Source organism: Apodemus sylvaticus, chromosome 18 (assembly GCF_947179515.1).
Source record: "Apodemus sylvaticus chromosome 18, mApoSyl1.1, whole genome shotgun sequence".
NCBI classification, from domain to species: Eukaryota; Metazoa; Chordata; class Mammalia; order Rodentia; family Muridae; genus Apodemus; species Apodemus sylvaticus.
This window is the reverse complement of record NC_067489.1, coordinates 43,019,684-43,041,129: the sequence shown is the minus strand read 5'-3', so window position 1 is coordinate 43,041,129 and position 21,446 is coordinate 43,019,684. Positions and strand designations below refer to the sequence as shown.

The 21,446-nt window shown below is 41.1% G+C and overlaps 1 protein-coding gene and 1 long non-coding RNA gene across 11 annotated transcripts in view; one reads left to right on the top strand and one right to left on the bottom strand.

Annotated features, from left to right (window-relative positions):
- Positions 1–9,451, bottom strand: part of Sorbs2 (sorbin and SH3 domain containing 2) — a 196,790-nt gene extending 187,339 nt beyond the window's left edge. For 2 of the 9 annotated variants that reach the window (XM_052161992.1, XM_052161999.1), the window contains exon 1: positions 8,813–9,373. The gene's annotated coding sequence lies outside the window, so the exon portion shown is untranslated. Of the gene's footprint in view, positions 1–8,812 lie in introns of all 9 variants that reach the window. The other 7 variants (XM_052161991.1, XM_052161994.1, XM_052161986.1 and 4 more) reach the window with 6 other exon arrangements.
- The window catches only part of LOC127668405 (uncharacterized), a 35,697-nt gene continuing 21,109 nt past the window's right edge, over positions 6,859–21,446 (top strand). For both annotated transcript variants that reach the window (XR_007974097.1, XR_007974098.1), the window contains exons 1-2: positions 6,859–7,122; positions 21,053–21,140. This is a non-coding gene — a long non-coding RNA (uncharacterized LOC127668405). The remainder of the gene's footprint in view (positions 7,123–21,052; positions 21,141–21,446) is intronic.

Below are 21,446 nucleotides of genomic sequence, written 5' to 3'. Positions count from 1 at the left end.
AGAGGCAGGGGATCTCTGTGAGTCTGAGGCCAACCTGATCTATATAGTGAGTTCCAGAGCAGCCTGAGCTACATAATATTGTTTCAATAAATAGAAAAACAACAACAATAGAAATGTAATTATAGTCTCATTATTGGCATTTCCATCTGGTGTCTCCTTTAATTTCATACCCAGGACTTAGGATCTCTCTCTTTCTCTACTTTTCTTTATTGATTATCTCTTTGCAGAGCTAAAAATTAAACCCAGGATGCTTGAAGCCAGCCCCTTAGTACATGTCCCCTGCCACTGAGGTCCCTCCTAAATTACTTTCCTTTATTGAGAACTTTTCAATACTAGATAGAATTAGAAAGGGTGTGGCCAGCTCACTTGTATTAACTCGACAACTGGGACACTAGCTTTAAAAGTCTTGAAAGTGAGAATAATAAAAACATTCTTATATGGTCATTCTTATCTGCCAGAAAGGACAATTCTTTGATAACCTGGCTTACTTAGAAGTTTTAATGTTAATATTTTCATGGTACAGGTATGTTGTTGAGTGAATATGTTGATAATGAATTTAAAATCATTTTGCTATCTGGCATTATATTCTCTAGGTAGAATACTGATTTACTTCCCAAGAGAATGTACTGATCAATGAATTCTTTGATCAGTGGGAAGTTGAGTTTCCAAATGCCAACCACCCAAGGAGTCATGCTATGTTTGTTGGCCAGATAAAATATTCTCCCTTGCTCTGGCATGCATCAGCTAGAATGATTGTAGATTTCTTGGAAATAAATTGCTTTTAGTTAGAAATGGGAACCTTTGAGTTTCACATCAACACTCTTCTTAGCTCTTTCTGACCTTGAAAGCTCCTTTGGTTAGGTGACTCAAAGGATGGCGTTCTGTCTGTGTGCTGAAGCCCCTCTGGATCCTCTCTTCCCTGCAGGCCTTTTCTGTACCTCAGACTTGCAGGACCTCTGCCCACAGACTGGAGCAGAAGCCAAGTGCAACGAAACACCTAGGAGTGTGGGAACCGGCAGTCCAGAGACAGAACATCCTCTAGGAGTCAGGTTGATGATCCTAATCTTTGCGTTCCTGACAGTTATGAAAATAAATATCAAAGTTCCAAAGGGAGGAAACAAGAGTTCTAAGGACATGTTTATCTGATTTCTTTCAAAGAAGAAAAAAAATTAGGGTTTCAAATGATTATGAAGTAATACCACATCCCATGATAATCTACAGCTTAAGTCAAATTGACTTCGTTGGACCACAGGTGCTGTGAAACACTAATGGGTCACTGGGTCAAAAAGACTTTTCAAACCACACCAGGTTATTTATGACTTAGATTGTCATTTGCTTTTATTAAATAAGAAGATGGTATCTTCTTTCCTGCTAATAAATCTAAAAATTAATTTAAAAATGCTTTTATACAGGGGAAGGGAATTTTCATATAATTGAGAGGAAACCGTAATCAGGTTTGTTTTACAGAATTAAAGCTCTGGCAGAAAGGAAGCCAAGAGCATAATCATATTTCAGATGGCATCTTACGTGGTGAAAAGACATGTTTCATGTAAAGTCAGAGACTTCAGGATGCACCCACCCTCAGTGGCTAAGGTACCGACCTGAAAAAAATCCTTTTCCCTAAGTAGGTGTAGTCAAAAGGGATGACTATTGTTTCTTTGGTAAATCAGAGGACTCTCTACCCTTCGCTGTTTTTATTTTTTTAATTCTCAGATGTCACTACCACGAGGCTGGTTGTTCTTGGGATTAAATTGTGGGGGAAGCTGATAGTGTGCTAAATGAGCCAAGTTATTTTTCTATTGTGTCAGGACTTCCTTTGTTCAAGATACCTCGAAGACTTCAAAGGATTCCTTAGACATTAGCTTAGTGTGTTACCTAAAAAGGGCACCAACCCCATGAAAAAAAAAAATCTCTTAACAAAAAGAACATCTGAAGATATATGGACCATATAAATTTTCTCATGACAAAAGTCGAAAGGAATCAGTTCTCCCTACTTCAATTTAACCTCTGTTCTTTCACACAGGTTATATTGACAGACACAGAAACCTATCTGACTACAACCTATTCAGTCTACTATCCAGCCCTCATTTACTTCTGACCAAGGCCATGTGTAGTAAATAGGCAAAGCACTGTTGTTTTCTCATGGAATTTATCTTCACATGGGATGATTAGACATACACAGAAGAGCTTTGTTTAAGTCGCACAAAAATGCAGTGCACAAAGAGTAAGGAACAACTAGGTAGGTGACTTTGTTAAGTCTTTCTTGAGCAGAAAGATCACGAAAGTCTTGCTGAGCACTGCTGAGTCACATGACCTAAAAAGTACCTATTCTTGGTGTGTTGGTGATGTTCAGCCCCTCTGTAAGAGTTAACACACATGAAGCTCGTGGGACAGTAGCTAGCACGGGGACAAGTGCAGCCTTTACAGCATCCTTGGATTGATCAGGTTGGATCATTTTTGGACTAATATTTTCTACAGCTTTCCTGGAGCCATACCTCTGTGTTAACAGCATTTTCTGCTCTTGCAGATGAACCGTGTTTGAAATCCAGCACCGACACCCTGCAGCTGACAACCACAGACTGATCTACTGCTGCAGGTCTCTGTACTCACTGGCACGGAGCACCCACCCAGCCACCCACAGACATACATACATATAATTATAAAATAAAATAAACCTGAAAAGAAAGTTTTTGTAGCTCACCGAATGCTAAGTATTTAAGCTTTCGTTTTCTTGAATCTCTTTGGAAGCTGTTATTTTGATTACTTATATAAGGTCTTCCAGCTTTTATGGGTGTTCAACTTTAAAAGATCTCCTTAAATTGACACTATTTTCTAGATTAAGCTCTCTAATTATACTCTGAAGCATAAGGAGAAATAGCTTAGAATTTGTGGTGTTTAAATTCTCTTCCTTACGCTATTTTAAATAGAAGGCAAATGTGAATTTGCTCGAGTTGATCTTGTTTTTTCAATGGGTGTGAATAGAATCAGACACTTTAGAAGGAACAGAAATTGCATTTCCTTGTCTGAATTATTCATGGCACTTCGAGATACATTTAAGCTTTACCCAGGTCCTGGCAATATTCCTGTGTTATGAAATGATTGAGGCTCCCAGTGAGTGTTTTTCTTCAGGAAGACTATACTTTGCTTTAAAATAATAATAATAGCACTTCCTAAAATTTTCATTCTTTTCTTCTTGTCTGTTTTGTAATTTCAAAATAAAAAAATAAGAAATGTCTCCTTATTTATTTTTTTATCTCTGGGTAGAAACGGCCTTCTAAAATCACATGTCAGCATTAGGACAATGTGGACAGAAGATCTGATTACTCTGGGCCATCTATTCATTTGGTGAATGCTGACTGAAGATTTAATGGGCCAACCTGTTTCCTGAATGCCGTCAATGTCTCAGATGCCATCCTAAAGCCGGAGTAGAACGGGTCCGGTTTTGCTTGTCACTTTTGTTTTCCTCAAGTATTGATCCTTTTATTTTTTTTAATTTTTTTTTTTTTAACATTGGGTACTCACATGACCTCCATTTAACCTAAAATCGTCTAACCTAGCAGACAGGCATATAAAACACGAGACTAGCCACGCTGTAGCAACAACTGATCGGTTCTAACATTTTCATCTTGACCACTATGTTGTTTGTATAGATCTCCTGATCTATCTGGATGTGGTAGCAAATGTTCGTAATCTCAGTACTCAGGAAGAAAAGGCAGGAGGATTGGGGGTTTGAAGCCAGCCTGGCCTCTTTCAAAGAAGTCAAGGGAGTCAGAGAGATGGGTCAGTGATTAAGAGCAACTGATGCTCTAGCTGAGGACCAATGCTACTTAAGTTCCTGCACCCATGTGATAGTCCACAATCTTCTGGAACTTCCAAGTTCCCAGGGGATGTGACCCCACAGGTACCACACAGTGTCCTGGATAGGCTAAGTGGAGGGAAAACTTCCACACACTTAAAATATAAATCAAGTAAATCTTCAAGAACAATAACAAAGGAAAAAAATCTAGGTCTGGCTATTAAGAGACAAGTTCTTTCAAAAGGTGTTTACTCTCACAGTATAAACTGGAATTTTCCACACAATAATATAGCTGGCAAATTATGTGCATTTGTCTCAGAGTACACAAAACCTTCACCAGACTACACAGTGAACACAAGAATAGATGGAGTTGTTGTGACCTGATCCTCTTTCCTTGATTAACTTCAGCTCAGAAAATGACAGAATAAGGTGTGATGGCACATTGGTGAACCACAAGATGTCAGCCCCCTTCCGCATCCAGTGAGGGCTTTCTAGGCATTTTTGTTGCTATTGTTGGTTCTTATCCCCAGCTTTATTGAATATAGGTAAATGGTGTAAAATATTCAATGTCCCGATGAGGCCAGAAGTAACGAAGGCTTAGTTAATAGGTGGAGAAAGATCCCCTGCAGTCATAAATATAGGTATATTTCTATCTACTGGGATGTCTCCTCCATGCCAGTCACTTCCCAGGAGACCTAAATGCTCCTGAGAAACTAGCTATCCTAGACTGGTTGGAACATAGACTTTGTAGAAGATGGCAGAAGGAACATTTAAACAAAAGTATTCTCTCCAGTGTGGCCATAATGTATATGGGTTTTGCAGTTGTTGTTGCTGTTTTATTTTTCTGTGCACTTAAAAAACTTCACTCTAGTCTTACTGGCATTTGTAATTCCTGTTGGGAATTTTCAAAACTGGCATGTCAGAAGTCCCTTTTTATTGTAGCGCCCTGTCTTAGCAGGCGCTCCATCCTCCGCCAACGAATGTAACCTTGCTTGGACTTACACTGGATCAAAGTTATTGGGCTACTTTCAGAGATCAACAATTACAGAAATGCTTCTTTATAGCTGAATACATGTCTTAGCATTTTCAGAAATGATTTATAGATATTTTGAAACACTCAACATAATTCTTGACAGGGATAGTTTACAATAGGCATATTTGAATGGTTTATATCCTTTTGTACAACTTTCAGAAATTTATCAAATGAAGTTATCTATTATAATTCTTTCCTGAAATACTACCAAATATTTTTATGTATTAGATACTACTTAAACATAACATTTTACTTAAATATATTACTTAAATATAAAATACATAGATGATTCAGATGTGTGATGAGATTATGTTTCCTGAAATCAAATTAGTTTATTTGACTTGAGATATTCAATTAACTTGTCTTTAAGATGAATATCAAGCTTTGTCTATTATTTAATTATAGCATGCTATTTGTTAACATCAGCAGAAGATAGTCAACACAAACCTTTAGAGCCCAGCACAATCATGAGGGACTTATATTTAACTCATTTCCATTAGAAAATTCAAATCTGGAATAGACATTAAAGTGTCTAAAAATAAAATAAAATAAAATAAAATAAATAAAATAAAAAGAGCCGGGTGGTGTTGGCACACGCCTTTAATCCCAGCACTTGGGAGGCAGAGGCAAGGTGGATTTCTGAGTTCGAGGCCAGATTGAGTTCTAGGACAGCTGGGGCTACACAGAGAAACCCTGTCTCAAAAAAACAAAAAACAAACAAAAATGTATAAAAATAGTAATTTAAGTATTTTCTAGCATTTTCCTTTCTAATTTGGGACAGCGAATTATTTTGATCTCTCTGATCTGAGCTACTTAATGTTTAAAACATTCACACCAAACTAATGGCTACTTTTGCCTTGGACATGGGTATCTTAAGAGACAGGAAACTGCACAGGAAGTTCCCCATGCACCGTCCTGTGGACAAGGCCATTCTAGCAATTTCCCCGCAACATAAGGGGAATCAGAATATTTCTTTAAAGAAAGAATTATGCCTTTATGTGGGGAAAAAAGTAACTCTCCATTAAAACTAGGTCTACAGCTGCGGTGACACCTGCTCTTACCTAGGAACTCACATGGAGGGAAGGAGGCGGGGCATCCGTGATTGACTGGTGAGGGAGCTTGTAACCTTCAAGGTTTCTTTAGGAAAATGGAAAGAAATACTAGACACTGTATTCCAATTTCTTAGTCCTGCCTCTGCCAGGCTCAAAACATCTTTCCTTTCTCAGCTTCAATGTGAAAAGCTGTTTCCTAAGTCTTTACACTATATACATTAGACTCAGCTTCCAATGAAAAGTCCAATGAGAACATATCCCAAATAAGAATGGTCACTTTATTATTTTCTCCTGAAATTTTTGTCAGTTTATTTAAAAGTTACATTTAAAGATTTTCTTTCAGAAAATGACTAGTTAATACAAGACACCAATGTGCTTATGAAACTGGGGTCCCAGAGTAACATTTTCACACCTGACAAATTGATGCCATTTTTTTAAAAAAACAAACAAACAAACAAAACAACTGTTTTGAGTTTCTCTGATTCATAGCAATACTAGATCAAGGGTATGTTTACCATAACAGTGAAGCCCGACTCATTCAGTGGAATGTCTGAACGCTAGGTTCTAAATGCTGTAGAACCAGAGATCAGGTAAGACTAGAAACCTGTGAGCAGAGGAAAAAACAAGAGGCTGTAGCAGACAGAAAGTCGAGTGGGTGGCTAGATGTGGTAAGGAACTGTAGGGGGAAAGCATCCTTGCTGGGTTCTCCAGGGCCCCCTAAAAGTGGCTGCTTGGCAAGCTAAAGGGAAATCTACAAGAGAGGGTGTTAACATCTGCCAGTGTTTCAGAAATTATAAAATATTTGACTTTGCCAAGAGGAGAGTTGGAGATGACAGAAATGTATCTAAAACTAAGCAAACCCAGCGAGCAAAGTGTTGAGACATGAGGACTCTCTGAACTCCGCTCTTAGAGCTGTTGAACTAACTGCTGTTGGTATGTGGCACGGAATGGGTTTGGGGGTGCTAGCCTTCATGGCTGCCACCTTACATGGTTTAGCAATGTGGGAAAATAGAGCTGGAGAGATGAGTGTGCCTGTCTGTCTTCCTGTAAGCTCACGTGTTCCTGTGTTCCCGTCCCGCAAAAAGACACGACCCGGGCGATAGGCACACCCTCGGGTCTGCTGTAGGTCTCTCCACAACCTGTTCTGAAGATTATCCCAGGAGAAACGAGCAGAGCATGATTTTCTTGCCTTGGAGGTGTTTGCTGATTCTAAGAACTCCTTCAGTGGTACGATCAAAAAAGTAAGGAAGTAGAAAGAGGCTCTTTATAGCGTCCATTTCATCCTCCCTGAACAATCTACATGGCTGAGAGCTTTTATTCACAGAACTTGACTTAACAGCGTCCGTTCAGTTACTTTGCCTTGAGAGCTAAACTGAGCTCAGCGTTTTATCCTACAGAACCTTTCCCACCTAGCCAGAGCCATGGCCACAGGCTTCCTTATCCAGCACGCGCTCGCCTATCTCTGCACTGAGGATTCTTAGTCTAAATCTTTATATCCTAGATACTGATGACAAGAAGAAAATTATAAAATATCTCCCTCCTTATGACTTGCTCCTCTAAGGGTACACTAACATATGAAACAGGTGATTCACATCCACCTATATCAGTGAAGACATCACAATTAACATTGTTGGGAGACTCCTTATCCAATCTATATTTAACCACAAAAAGACAGGAAATAATAAATTACTTCTCGGAAAAAGACCCTGGTAACCATTTATTTGAAATTTCATGGCAAACTCTGTCTTTTGCTGATAGAGGTGTTATCAGAAGTTTTCAGCCAATAATTTTTACTATTTTCAACAGCATTATGACTAATCCAACATTCCTGGTACACCAGCGGTAGAACTGACTTAGAAAAGGCTGAAATGGTGCTAAAGCAGAATTTACTCATTCCTTGACCCATTCCTCTCCAGGGTGTTTGGTTTGGCTGACCGATTTCAATCCACAGAACCAGCTTGTTCCTAAGAGACTGTAAAACACAGCAATGCTTAACGGAGGGGCAATCCCCTATTTAATTCAATGTCTGTATCACTTTCAGTCAGTGGCCAACAGCAGACACCTCTCTCGTGATTGGTGTGTGCATCTGTAAGAAGTATGTGGTATTTTTTGTTTCACCGTCCTGTGAAATCTATCTACTTGTGAAAAAAATAAGCAAGAAAACAAGTTCTCCTGCCACATGCTATAGAGGCACTTGAGTGCAATGCAAAGGCTTCATCTCTTTCTTTCCCTGCATTCTAAGCTTGGGGAGTACAATGGGGGTGTTGTGCTCTGGGGTAGCCTGGCACGCAGGATATTGCAAGAGGAGGTGTGTGAGCAACTTGCAATACCTACAGTGTTTGCTCTATAACTGCCGGGACTAAATCAAACAGCACACTGGGCTATTCGGTCCAGAATAAGCAAGTACAAAATCCACCAGCTGTTATGACCTATATAGGGAACAGAACTCCTTACTTTAAAGGTGTGCATAGGCGTAAAGATTTAAAACATTTATGAGGATTAGAAACCAATGTTGCCCAGCTTGCTTTACTGTGTGGTTCTTTTAACGTGTCAAAGGGCAAGTCACAAAAGAATCCATTGTTCTGGCGGAGAGAAAGGTTATTGGCTATCAGGTTTGTCCAGAAAGACAAGCTACGATAGTTTGTTAAAACATTAAATATTTATTTTAAATCCTCATACAAAACGGCAGCGGTTTTTTGTTTGTTTGTTTTGTTTTTTGCTTTATCATACAATTTCTGGAACGTCAACTCACTGAGTTAACCTCTCTGAGACACTAATTTGTGGAAGTAATGTGTGTGTGTGTGTGTGTGTGTGTGTGTGTGTGTTTCTCCTTAATTTCAGATCATAACGATCAATGTAAAATTTTCGGGTTAAGTTTTGCTTCCATTCATTTTGTTTATGGTGAGCTTTCAAAAGAGGGGAAAAGCTTACCTCCGTCAGTCAGTCAAGTGGGATGCCCGGAACCCCTTTCTCCGCCGCAGCTTCAGCGTGGAGGAGCAGATGCTCTGGGAGCCAGCAGTCTGTTAACCGGAAGCAGGTGAACCCGAGAGCGTCCGCCTGCGTTCCAGCCCAGTGCCCATCCGAGCACACACCTGCTTTCCCAGACCTGCGGCTCATAAGCAACAGCCTCGCACAGAACCTGCGCTAGCAGAGGGCGACCCCCTCCCTTTAGAACCCCCCAGTGCTCTCAGCTAGGGCGCTGCTGAGATAACTGTGCAGGGCAGGCTTGCCTTCCCGAGACAAAACCCTTCCCTGCTGCCCGCGAGCGGATACCAGCATTATCACCCCGCAGTCCCTGTTCTCCAATCAGCTAATTGCAACACCAGTCAACAGCTTGTCGCAGGGCCAGCTTGCGGGCACACGTGGCTGCAATAATTGTGCATTAGCATGCCCACTGCGGCTCTCCAAAGATTTTTTTTTTAAAAAAAATGCTTCTTCCACAGCGAAGCTCTATGCCACACTGCTTTCCATAAGTAAAATGGCTGGTCCTCTCAGCGCGGCTGCAGACAGCTCATTGGGTTCCACTGGCTTTTCGTAGCCATAGCAACAGCCAACAGACAGACTTAGCAAGCATGGCTGATCATGTGCAGCACACGCCACAGCTTGTTAATTTCTTTCTTTCTTTTTTTTTTTTTTTTTAAATCAAACTCATCATTTTTCGAAGGAGGGCAGTTGCTGTTACCTTTCTAAATGTATCACCTAGAGCGCAAGCGCCCTGGGTCTTCACCCCGCCCCCTGATTTTCTAGGGAACTTTTGTGGCAATGTTACACTGTGAGATCAAGGAAGCAAAACTGTATTCTTCTCTATCCAGGTTAATAATAATATGCATATCGCCGGAAAGGCACTAATTGGAACCATGGGTGAAACCAGGTTCGACTTTAGAAGGGGCTGGAAAGATATCCGTAAATGGAGACAGCTGGTTTTTGTTGTTGTTGTTGTTGTTGTTGTTGTTGTTGCTGCTGCTGCTGCTGTTTTTTGTTTTGTTTTCTTTTTCTGTTTTTTTCCAACAGTGACAATCTTATAGCCAACTTAATTCAAATAAATCTCCGTGACTTGTGTGCTATATATGGTCAAAATAATAGTCTAGTCAGATGAGCTAGTTTAGTAATTCTGAATGATCCATTTATCTATAGAATGTGTTTAATATTTTTACACATTACACAGTTTAAAGTAGAGCTTTTAAAACTTCTATTGCAGTTTCTGTAGAAATTTTCTTTAATGTAATTATACTTTATTTTTAATTTTAAAATAGTTTAAGAAATACAAATCAAATGAAGAATCCTTTGAGAATTTAAGCACTCCCTTCAAGGCAGAGAGACTTGAATTGCATTCCACGATCTCTCAAAAGCCCACCTCCTTGGGGACTCTTCCCTGGTTAATGCCATTAACAATTTAAATCTTCTAGCCCCTCCCCCCAGCCTTTTCTACGATTTAACTATTGTCTCCAGTCATATTCCATTTGATATATTTTCAAAGCAGTGTCTTAACTAGCTTTGCTTCTAGCAATCTGTTTGAAATGGTGTGTTAACACTTTGGACTTGTAAATAGACAAGTTTTGTTTGCTAGGAGACATTGATTTATATTTTGTGAGGATTGCATCTTTCCTGCCCAAGTTAACATTCCTGACTTCTGTCGTCATTCCCAGGGTCAATATGACAGGAATTCTGTGGAGGTAGATTTAGGGAAGCCTGTTTCCTCTCCTTGTCCAAGCAGATTCATCTTTGACCCACACAGGATCAGTGTGTCCAATAAGAAGGAGCGAGTCAACCCTTCCTGCTTGGCTAGAGTCCCACACTGGCGTTATCCTCTGTTAAGTCACCGAGTTTTGCTAGTTCTGAACTGGCCACTACAATTCCCTAAGCGTGTCTGTTCTTCAGTCCCACGTGTCCACATCTTGAGTGGCATAGAGGCTTCCTGGACTCCTGGATGCTTCTATTTCCTGAAAGGCTCTTTACTGAACCCCATCCAGCACCTTTAAGCTCAGGTCCCAGCTGCCTCTCTATCCTTCAGCATCTTGCTCAAATAGACCACTCCCCACTGGTACTCTCAGAGTTCACCTCTGTGCCCCCACTGCGCAGGGACCCGTCTCTGTTGTCTGGAGATCTCTGGGGCCTTTTCACTCATTAACAGACTTTCTCTGCCACTGCTGGAAAGTCAATCTGGTCTGCACATTATTTTTAATACATATATTTTCTTGAATGTAAGATGAGATCTGACTGAGTTGCCTAGGCTAGACCTCACCTTCTGAATGTAAGGAGTTCTCCTGCTGTAGCTTATTGAATAGCTGTGACTACAGGTATAAGCTGCTATGTGTAGCTTCCTTAATATTGGATGGTATCCTACAGTACTGTAAGATTTCATGTGCATTCTGCATTTTATCTCATTTTCAAACATCACACATTTATGGATGCAATCATTTCAGGAAAACCAATATGATTCTAATTAAACGTTGGTACTTTATAAAAGATAACCAACAAACATTACAAGGTTATTTTGGATTTTTGTGTGACTTTTATCGTGTTATGTCTGAAAATGTCTTTATTCTACTTACATGGTTTCTTAGTTGACTGTGGAAATCACTAGTCTCTTTCTTTAGGGCTACAAAGGGTCTCCTTTTATCATGTACCTCCTACTCCATCACACCATAAACAGTTCTGTCTCCAAAGAGGAGAACCTGAAACCCTCACAATTTGTGGGACGAGAAAGCTGTTAGGAACTGAAACCAATCCTTTGCCATTTTGTGATCCTCATATTCATCTTTATTGGTGGTTAAAGAGTTGTCCCTTTTTAACTACTGGAGAATGGTTCCAGGACAACCTTCTCTCACCAAGGATAGCATAGTCATCAGATGCTCAACTCTTTTATATAAAACAGTGTGTTGCTGTACAGATCACATCTAACTCAGTGTAAACACTATGTATGCTGTGTCATATTACTTAGAAATAGTGTTAAGAAGTCTAGATACATTTTTATGAGGCAGGAAAGTCATTAGCTTTAGTCATTAGCCTCCAGTGACCTTGAATTTTGTAGTGGTTTGAATAGGTCTCCCTATTCAATAGATTTGAATGGTTCCCGTAGACTCATATGTTCAAATGCTTAGCTCATAGAGATTAGCACTATTAGGAGGCGTGGCCTCGTTGATGTAGGTGTGGCCTAGTTGGAGGAAGTGTGTCATTGTAGGGGTGGGCTTTGAAGTCTCAAACTACAGTTAGTGTGGGATACAGTCTCCTGCTGCTTATAGATCAAGACATAGAACTCTCAGCTCCTCTAGCACCAAGTCCGCCTGCACGCTGCCATGCTCCCTGCCATGATGATAATGGACTAAGCCTCTGAAACGGTAAAGCAGGCCCAGTAAAATGTTTTTCTTTATAAGAGTTGCTGTGGTCACGGTGTCTCCTCACAGCATTGAAACCCTATCCAAGACAAATTTGCTACATGGTTGAGGCTGACTTTGAATTCTTGATCCTCCTGCCTTCTAAGTACTAGTGTTATAGTTATATACTGCTATGTATCACAACACACGGAAGCATTTGTGAAATTTTTTTTTATTGGTGATGGGCTGAATCTGCTGATGTTGAACCCAAGGTTGCACAGGGCTTGCTAAGTGCAGCTCTGTGTAAGGACTTGGGTCCTAACTGGATTTTTCTTCATATCAAAACCTGTCTCTTCAAACTCTTGTCTGGCATGACTTATCAATCTCTCTCTCGTCCTATGAGCCCAATCTAATTCAAATATCTAACTTCTATTCTTCTTATGAAGGTATCCATTTAAGCATTGCTATAGGCAGGCTTCTAAGAGGCAAATTTGGCCTTTCTATCTCATCTTTCACTGTGAGATGAGATGTCTTCTAAATTGCTAATGCTTTGGATCTGGTAGCCCCCTTGCTGTGGTATCATTAGTCAGGATGCTTAGAATTACATAGTTTTCAAATTTTGACCAGGGTAGTAGTTGTGATATCATCATTTATTAGTGTTTTATTTCCAATCTCTCTAGTCACTAACAAAATTGAATATCTCTTCATCTGGAGGTATTTTTTGTCACTACCTCTGTCAAATTCTTTCCGACAGCATTGCATGTTTCCTCTGTTGAAGTGTTTTGACTTACAGTGTGGTTTTAAGCAAAATGTCTATAAAATAGTTTCAAATTTCTATATATCATAATTACATTTGTAATGTTATTAAAAATTAGTAAGGTATCCACTGATGTATAAAGATAGTACATACACTACTTCTGGAGGGGTGGTTATTATGACATAAAGAATGAGAGCGGGAATTTCTACTTGGACATTATTTTCTGTATGAAAGCATGTACTACCATACTGGAATATATATATATATGGTATAGTCTAAATAAATACACTATATTTATTTAGTATGTATTCAGTAAAATAAATATAGTGTGTATTTAGAAATAATATTGGATAAATTGGTAAAATTATACATTATCTATTATCTGTCATTCTTTTAAGAGCTCAGTTATACCACATACAAATTTACATTTATCTGTTATTTTTCTGTGTTTTGCCTACCACCTAATCATTAGTCATCTATCTAAGAGCTAAGTTACACACAAATATATCCATATCTATCATCTGTCTTTTGTTTATTATCTACCTATATATCCATTATTATATCTATCATCTATCTATCTATCTATCTATCTATCTATCATCTATCTACCTATATCTATCTATATATATATATATATCATCTATCATTATCTATTAGCTATCATTTCTTTCTAAATGAGGACAGTGCAAATGTGCACCACACTAACACCTTGTGAGGCTTAGGTGAAGGATATTTTAATCTTATTTTGCAATTCTTTCCATTTTTCTATAGTTTTGAACCTTTCCTTGTCATGTTGCTAAGTTTTTAAAAATAGAATAAAATGTAGCATAGATACATTGGAATAGATAACTATTTTAAGGTTAAGGTAACTTGATGGTATATAACTTCTTAGTAAAGTTAAAAATGAAGATCAGTAAATTATGGACTAACTAAGGTATTGTTCTTATTAAAAAGCTATTTCAGTGAAAACTACTGAGGATATTTAGTACTTTCTTGAAAAGAATGTGCTGTTTACCTACTTTTGCTGCTTCCTGGTGTCTTGATCATAAACCACTTATCCACTGATTCCCAAGTTGAACCCCTTCTTAATCTGGTTCCTTCTTTGCTGTAAAACTCAATGAGAGCACTGTTGCTTGGGTCAACACACTCCTTGGGCACACCTATCCCAGAGCCTCCATCACTGGGTTCTACTAAGAGATCTCTTCTTGTGTAACAAAGGGACTCTTTGTAAGGCTCCATGTGGGGAATAAAGCTGAAGTGAGGTGTGTTTAATAGAATAACACAGTTTTATAAAGCGTATGCAGACCTTCCTAATTTCCAATAACAAATGCAATGGGCCAAAGCCTGTTCTACAATCTTAAGTGTTGAGCCATTTTCACAATAATAGGAATAATGTGCATTCTAGTTGGGACCATGACAGGGAATGTGACAACCACCTGGGGTAGATTTAAAATTGAAAAGTAAAGCAAAGTAAATTGGGTTTGGTTCAAAGAATCCATTCCCTAAGACGCTATACTGGAAAACAGAGACCTCTTCAGGCTGTTGAGTTCATGCCTTCATATCCAGCAAAGAATTCCAATTCCCATTAATATCCAGAGTGACATCCATATGTCCCTCCCCCATAAACCCAAACCAGTCCAGCCTACTGAAGGCTTTTCAGAAATCCAAGTACCAAGTAAGTCAAAATTAAGAAAACGATTACAGAAGAACAAACCCTTATCACAGGAGAAATGGTGAAGGGCATTGGTTTTCTTTTGAAAACTTTTTAAAAGACTTGACATAAAATAATCTACGCACATAGTGCTACCAAGTGTATCATAGACAGCTCTCCCATGAGGAGGAGCCAGAACCCTGTCATTCTGCATCTCTTCCAGAATAAGAAGTAGTAGGGAAAGATGGTGGCAAGAAATCCAGGACACAGAGTTAGCAAGGCTCTCGGCTGCTCTATAATAACAGAGTTCCTTTAGATATCCCAGCCATCCCAAGCTCTGGGCTCGCAAATGACTATGATCACAGAAACTGAAAGGGGACCTTCATCGTACAGTCTGCATTTACACGTGTCAGTAGGAGCCTGCGGGGATGTTACTCAATAACAACAAAACTAACCTGTAATTATACTACCCACCAACCTGCTTCCTGTTCTGAGAACTAACCCCCTTGAACACAAACAGGTTTTGCTAGGCTGGGCTCAAGACCAGCGGTCTGTGCTCAGTTCGCGCTGTGAGGTTACAAGAAGCTCAGGAGAGCTGTACCTGGGCTCACTGACAGTGACTGTGTTTCCTCATAATCTTGAAAAGTGGCCGGGGAAGAGGAGAATCGTGGCTATTTCTCTAAGGTCGGGGGACCATACTTTGTTTTGGGGAGGCCACATCTGGAGTGTATCTAAGGTGACCTTTTCCACTTACTGCCGCGTCAATGGAATCAATGCCACCCAGGGAGGTGCAGGCAGAGTGCCACATGCCCAGCTCAGAAACAGCCCCAGGCTCTGTCGTCCCAGCAGTATTGAATCAGTAAGGAAACATCAGCTTCAGCAAAGGAAGTTTGGCAAGAAGCTCTTTAAAACAAATGCTGTTGGTTTCACCGAAGCCATTGAAAAGAAACCTCGGAGAGACAGGGTGAAACTTGGCAAGGTTTGTAAGTGCTGAGGAGGCAGGCAAAGGCCAAATCCAGAAGCAGCCAAATGTGAAAATGCCCAGGAAAAAAAAAATGAAAATAAGAACTGTCACCTTTTGTCCTTCAGATATAAATGATTCTGATATGACACTTCTGATACAAATGTTGAGATTCAACCATAGAATTAAGATGGAGCCAAAGATTTATGCCGTGTCATGTGTGCCTTGGGATCCAGGGAAAGGCTTGCCAAGGGCAGCATACACAGCTAGGAAAAAGAAACTGTCCAGCTGAGATCAGACAAGTACTCTACCACTGAGCTACGTTTTCAGCTTGGCCTGTTTTGCCGGTCTTTCCCACACCCTCCATCCATCCAGCATGCCTGAGATCTCCCTACTGGGCCCCAATCACAGAGGAAGTTTGCAGATGTTGGCATTTAGCCAGGCTCATTACAGCCTCAGACAAGAGTAATAGTAATCTGCTGTGGAAAAGGACAACGGATATAGGTGGGTAGCCATAGCCAGATGACATTACACAGAGAACATCTCACATTGTCACAGACACTTTCATCTAGTGGACTGCTGGGGGTCACTTATGTTGAGAGCCTCCCAGCAGCCTTGAAATAAAGCTTTGCCAAGCTCCATTCCTTGTTGTTCCCTCCTATGTTGCTAACTTGGCTGGAGATCATCAGAGTGAGGATCTGAAGGGCTGATTTCTAGTGTGGTCCATCAGGGTATCCCTGCTGGTGTTCCAGCAGAGACGCAAGCAGCTTAACCAAGGGCTACTCCTCATCCTAGTTTCAAACCCATATGCCAGTGTAATTAATTTTTCCTCCACTTAACTGGATAAATAAATAGATTGCACCGACCCAACCTCTCTGTCAGCATCCGCCCTGGGGATCTTGTGGGAACGACTTAACCCATTTTGCGACTTAGGAGATATTATCTACCTCAGAAAACAGTTGTTATGGAAACTAACTGGACTAGAAGGGTATCACATGCCCTTTGGCACTCTGTTTCTCATTGTCATTGCATTGCTACACTGCGAGGAGAATTGTAATAGATACAGATGACTGGAATTTTCCTATATGCAAATTGTTAAAAGTAGATGAGCACAGAACATAGGGGGACAAAAACCATAGTGTTAATTTGTCTCCTGTTGAGAGGAATGTCAGATGCAGTGTGATTTCCTTCCTCCTTACTGTGATGAACTACCAGAGGAGAAGCAACCTCGAGGAGAAGGAAGGTTAATCTGCATTCACAGGTTGAGGGTACAATCCATCCTTTTGCAGATGGCATGGCAGCCGGGTCATAAGCCATCTGGTTTCATGGATCCAAAGTCAAAGAGCAGAGAGAAATGAATGCAGAAGCCAGCTGGCCTCTTCCCCCACCCCTGATCAGTCCAGGTCCCCAACTGCTGAAAAGGTGTGGCCCACACTCAGGCTGGGTCTTTCCTTTGCAGGTAAACCTTTCTGCAAATGCCCTCAGGCATGGCCAGAGGTGTGCCTCCCTGGAGGGTCTGGGCCTCACAGCGAGCTTTATTATTGGTCATCACAGATTCTAAAGAGCAGTGGAGGTCAGTGAGGGAGATATAGGCACTGGATATTCGCTGGCATTGAAGGGTACCTGGATCCTACAATCGGGAGTGAAGCTGTTGGAGGCTTATTCAGACCCACCCTCTACCCTCCTGTGATGAATGCTTTCCCTGCCTGATTATTTAAATTAGTGATTACCTTACCCTCCCTCATAGCCCTAGTATTTTTTACTCCCAGAACCCCTTCATCAAGTATGTGGGGTGAAGAACTTTACTGCAAGAACATCCAGGGGCTGCAGGGGCAGAGCAGCCGCTGAGAGGAGTTCGCTTCTGAAGCCTGGTTGTCCTTAGGAGCACAGCTGAGGAAGAAAGTGGACAGAAGACGTGGCTACACAGGAACACATCCGTCTCGGGGAGAGACGTTCCTGAGGGGATCCCAAATATGCTCTCGAGGACAGGGAATGGACCTTTATGGACAGAGCCACCATTTCCTTTAAGGCTTGTAGCTGCATTTGGACACAGGGTGTTCGCCAGCCTACGGTTGAGTTGACTACACTCACGCTGTGTCTGTATATCTGCTTGCACATTTGTGAATCGTTATCTCTGTCGGCTAGAACATGGAGGTCTCAATGGCAAGAATCAGCTTGACTTTGCCTTCCTCTTATCTCCAGCTCATGAATGCAGATGCAGAACCCGTGAACGGACAGAAAAGTGAGTGAATCCGGAAGAGACTCCGTTGTGTTGTATCTTCCCTGAACGCCATTCCTCCATCCAGTCAAATGTTCCCTTGACTCATCACACCTACCGAGAATAGCATCAGGTGCCAGATTATTAAATCAAGGCTCACATCCCGGGCTGGAGGTGAAAACATAAACCCATCCCTAGTGATGTGACAAGGGGTTTTCTCAGAGTAATTACCTCCAGGAGCAAAGCAAAAAATCATTAGTCTATATGTTTCATGAAGGGCTGTGCTTGAGTTAGTCCAGGCCGATGAAGGGTGGGGCCACCTCTCTGACAGGCAGAGACAGGATTTCTATGTTGGGGGAAGCAGCAGACATGATAGGGTAAAGGCAAGAAGACCCCAGGGAGATGGATGTAGTTGCAGTTTGGGGTTGGGCAAGAGAGGAGATAAGGCTTGCTCTGTATGGTAAAGGTGTATCTCCCAAGGATTGGGAAGCTACCACGCACCATGTTTCAATTTTAATTTTTTTAAAAGATACGCTTTTAATTATGTGTATGTGTGTGGTTTGGGTGGGGGAACTCCGGGTGGGTATGTATATGGTGTATATGTATATGTATGTATGCATGTGTGTATGTATGCACGTGTGTATGTATGGGTGTGTGTTTGTATGCATGTGTGTTTGTGTGTACCTGCAGAGGGCAGAGATGTCAGGATCTAGGTCTGGAATTATTGGCAGTTGTGATTCACTAAACATAGAGGCTGGCCAACCAAAATTTGGGATATTTTACAAGAGCAATACCCACTCTTAACCAATCACCAGGCCATCTCTCTACCTTTTACATCATAGAATTAAACACACATCAGCACCCCTATTACAACAACCACCACCACAACCACCACCACCACTACCAACAACAACAACTCAACAACAGAGATGTGATACCAACACCCACCTTTTTGAGACAAAGTCTCACAAAAATGAGGCTAGCCTGAGCCCTACTACATAGATGAGGACAACTCTGGACCCCAGATCTTACCTCAACTCCCCAAGTGTTCAGATGTAGGTCACTATGCCTAGCCTATATTTGTAGTTTAGAAAGAAGGCCTTACAGATCATTTACTTAGGTGATTTGTTTGCATAGAGTAAGCATAGGGCTCTATATTTTGGGCTACTTTCATTATCCATCATTATTTTCATGTATGTGTTAGACACCTTCTCTATGCAAGGTACTTGTTTTAGGTGCCAAAAAGTTCCAACAAAGTGAGAAACTCAGATTATGAGCTATACTGATATTTTATGTTCTACTAAAATGAGAACAAGAAAAAAGAACAGCATGCTGCCGACGGCAGTGAAATGGGGTGTTCTTTTGAACATTGAGATTTTGATTACTGTTTGCTATAAGCTCTTTCTCAAATGCATTTAGATCTGCCTTTCCCATCTATCCCTCTGTGCACAAGAGAGACTTGAAATTATTAGGTGAAAATATTCCTAAAATTCTTCACATACAGACTCGGGCTGTTCTGAATCGCAGCATTCACTGTCTAGGGTCTTTCAAAATTTGACATTTCAGAATCAATCGCTGTGGAACACTGGGACTGTTGGGAAAGAGGAAGCTCATCAGTTAAGAATGTGGACGCTCTTCCAGAGAAGCAGGCTCCGGGTCCAGGAACCCACACCGAGCAGCTCACAAGGGCCTCCGACTCTAGTTTCAGGGAATCTACATCCTCTTCTGACTTCTTACGGTCACCTGCCCTGTGTGCACACATGACCCTGCCTCCCATGCCTACATATGGATACCTAAACATAATTTAAGAAAGTAAAAATAAATCTTGAAGAAGAAAAGGAAGAGGAGGATGAGAAGGGGGAAGCAGAAGGGGAGGAAAAAGAAGGGGAAGGAGGAGAAAGAAGAAAGAAAAATAAGAAAAAAAAGGGAAAAGAGAAGGAAGGAGGAGAAGCAGGGGAAGGAGGAAGAGGAGGAGGAGAAGGAGGAGGAGAAGGAGGAGGAGGGGAAGGAGGAGGAGGAGAAGGAGGAGGAGAAGGAGGAGAGGGAGTAGAGGAAGAAGAAGAAGAAGAAGAAGAAGAAGAAGAAGAAGAAGAAGAAGAAGAAGAAGAAGAAGAAGAAGAAGAAGAAGAAGAAGAAGATGATAGAGGCCTGAGCCGCACCACTGCACCACCCTCAGATGCAGTGTTTGCTGCTCATGTTCTAGAAGCCTTCGAGATCCCCAATCTGAGAAACAGTGGGCATCGGAACACTCCTAAGCCAGCGAGCTGCTTCTCTGTTCAGAATCTTCTTTCTTTTGCTGGGTTTTCTTTTATGGACATGATAAAGCTGCCATGACTGTGGCCTGGCTGAGACATGTCTTGTTTTCTGGGAAGTTAAATTGCAAGCCATGTACATCTTAGCATCACAGAGGTATGGTAATTTACTTGAGGGCTAACGAAGTTGGCTGGAATCTGATAACCTATAAACAAGAACACTTTAAAAATGTAATGATGACTTGCATAGCAAAGGGAGCAGACTTCTGTGCTGCACAGCGTGGGGGGGGGGGTGGCTCAGTGGTTAAGTCACCAAGGACCAGAGAGGAAGCTACATCAGTAAAGTGTGGGGCTCACAAGTACGAGGAATGAGCTGAGTTCGAGCTGAGCTTTAGTATCCACATTGAAGAAAAAACAAAAGCCTCCTGTAATTTCAGCGTCAAGGTGCTGGAGACAGGCATATCCTGTGGACTGGCTAGTTAGCCAATTGAGCAAAGTTAGTAAGCTACAGGTTTATTGAGATACACGTCTCAAAAAAAAAAAATAACATAGAGGTCTGGAGAGATGGTTAAGACTACTTGCTAGCTTACAGAAAGCCCAAATGTAGTTCCCAGCGCCTACAGGGTGGCTCATACTGTCGGTAATTCCAGTTCCTCCACAGGCACATACACAGTACACATGCACATAAGCAGGCAAATCACTCAGACGCATAAAATAAAATAAGCAAATCTTTAAAAATAATGTGTACAGTGATTAGGAAAGACACCCAATGTTGACTTCTGACCTATACATGCCGAGAGAGAGAGAGAGAGAGAGAGAGAGAGAGAGAGAGAGAGAGAGAGAGAGTTATTATGCAATCGTTAAAAAATGGGTCACACACAAATTGTGGGCATTGGTAACTATTCCCTTTCTTAGGATTTCTCATGGTGTGTGTGCTTCAGCATTTAGAAAGTTCTAAGAAGACCAAAAAGAGTATCAAGGTTCTATTTCATAGTTTTAACCTTTTTTTTTCCCAAAGAAATTCATGACACAAAAGATGTTCATATTGGGTGAACTGCAGCAGCAACAAATCCGTGGACTCGCCCAGTGGCCCAGCTCCCCTTTCAGTAAGTAAAAGTTTGGATATATGATCGCTGGTAGAAGAGGACAACTGGGTGTGCTGGTTAGATTTTTGACAGCTCTTCAAAGCTGTCTATAAAATTAAGAAGATTGTTTTCTCTCTTCTCTCTCCTCCCTGGAAGATCCTTATTCTGTGGAAGTGCCGCCCATTGGTGAAGAATGCGCTGCCCAGAAACCAAGAAAGTCTGGACAGCCCTTCCCCCCACCTACCACATTACATCATCCCATTTCATCCAATCACATTTCAGCGTAACTGTCTATTCCTTATGGCAGCCTTAGCATAAAGAGCTTTC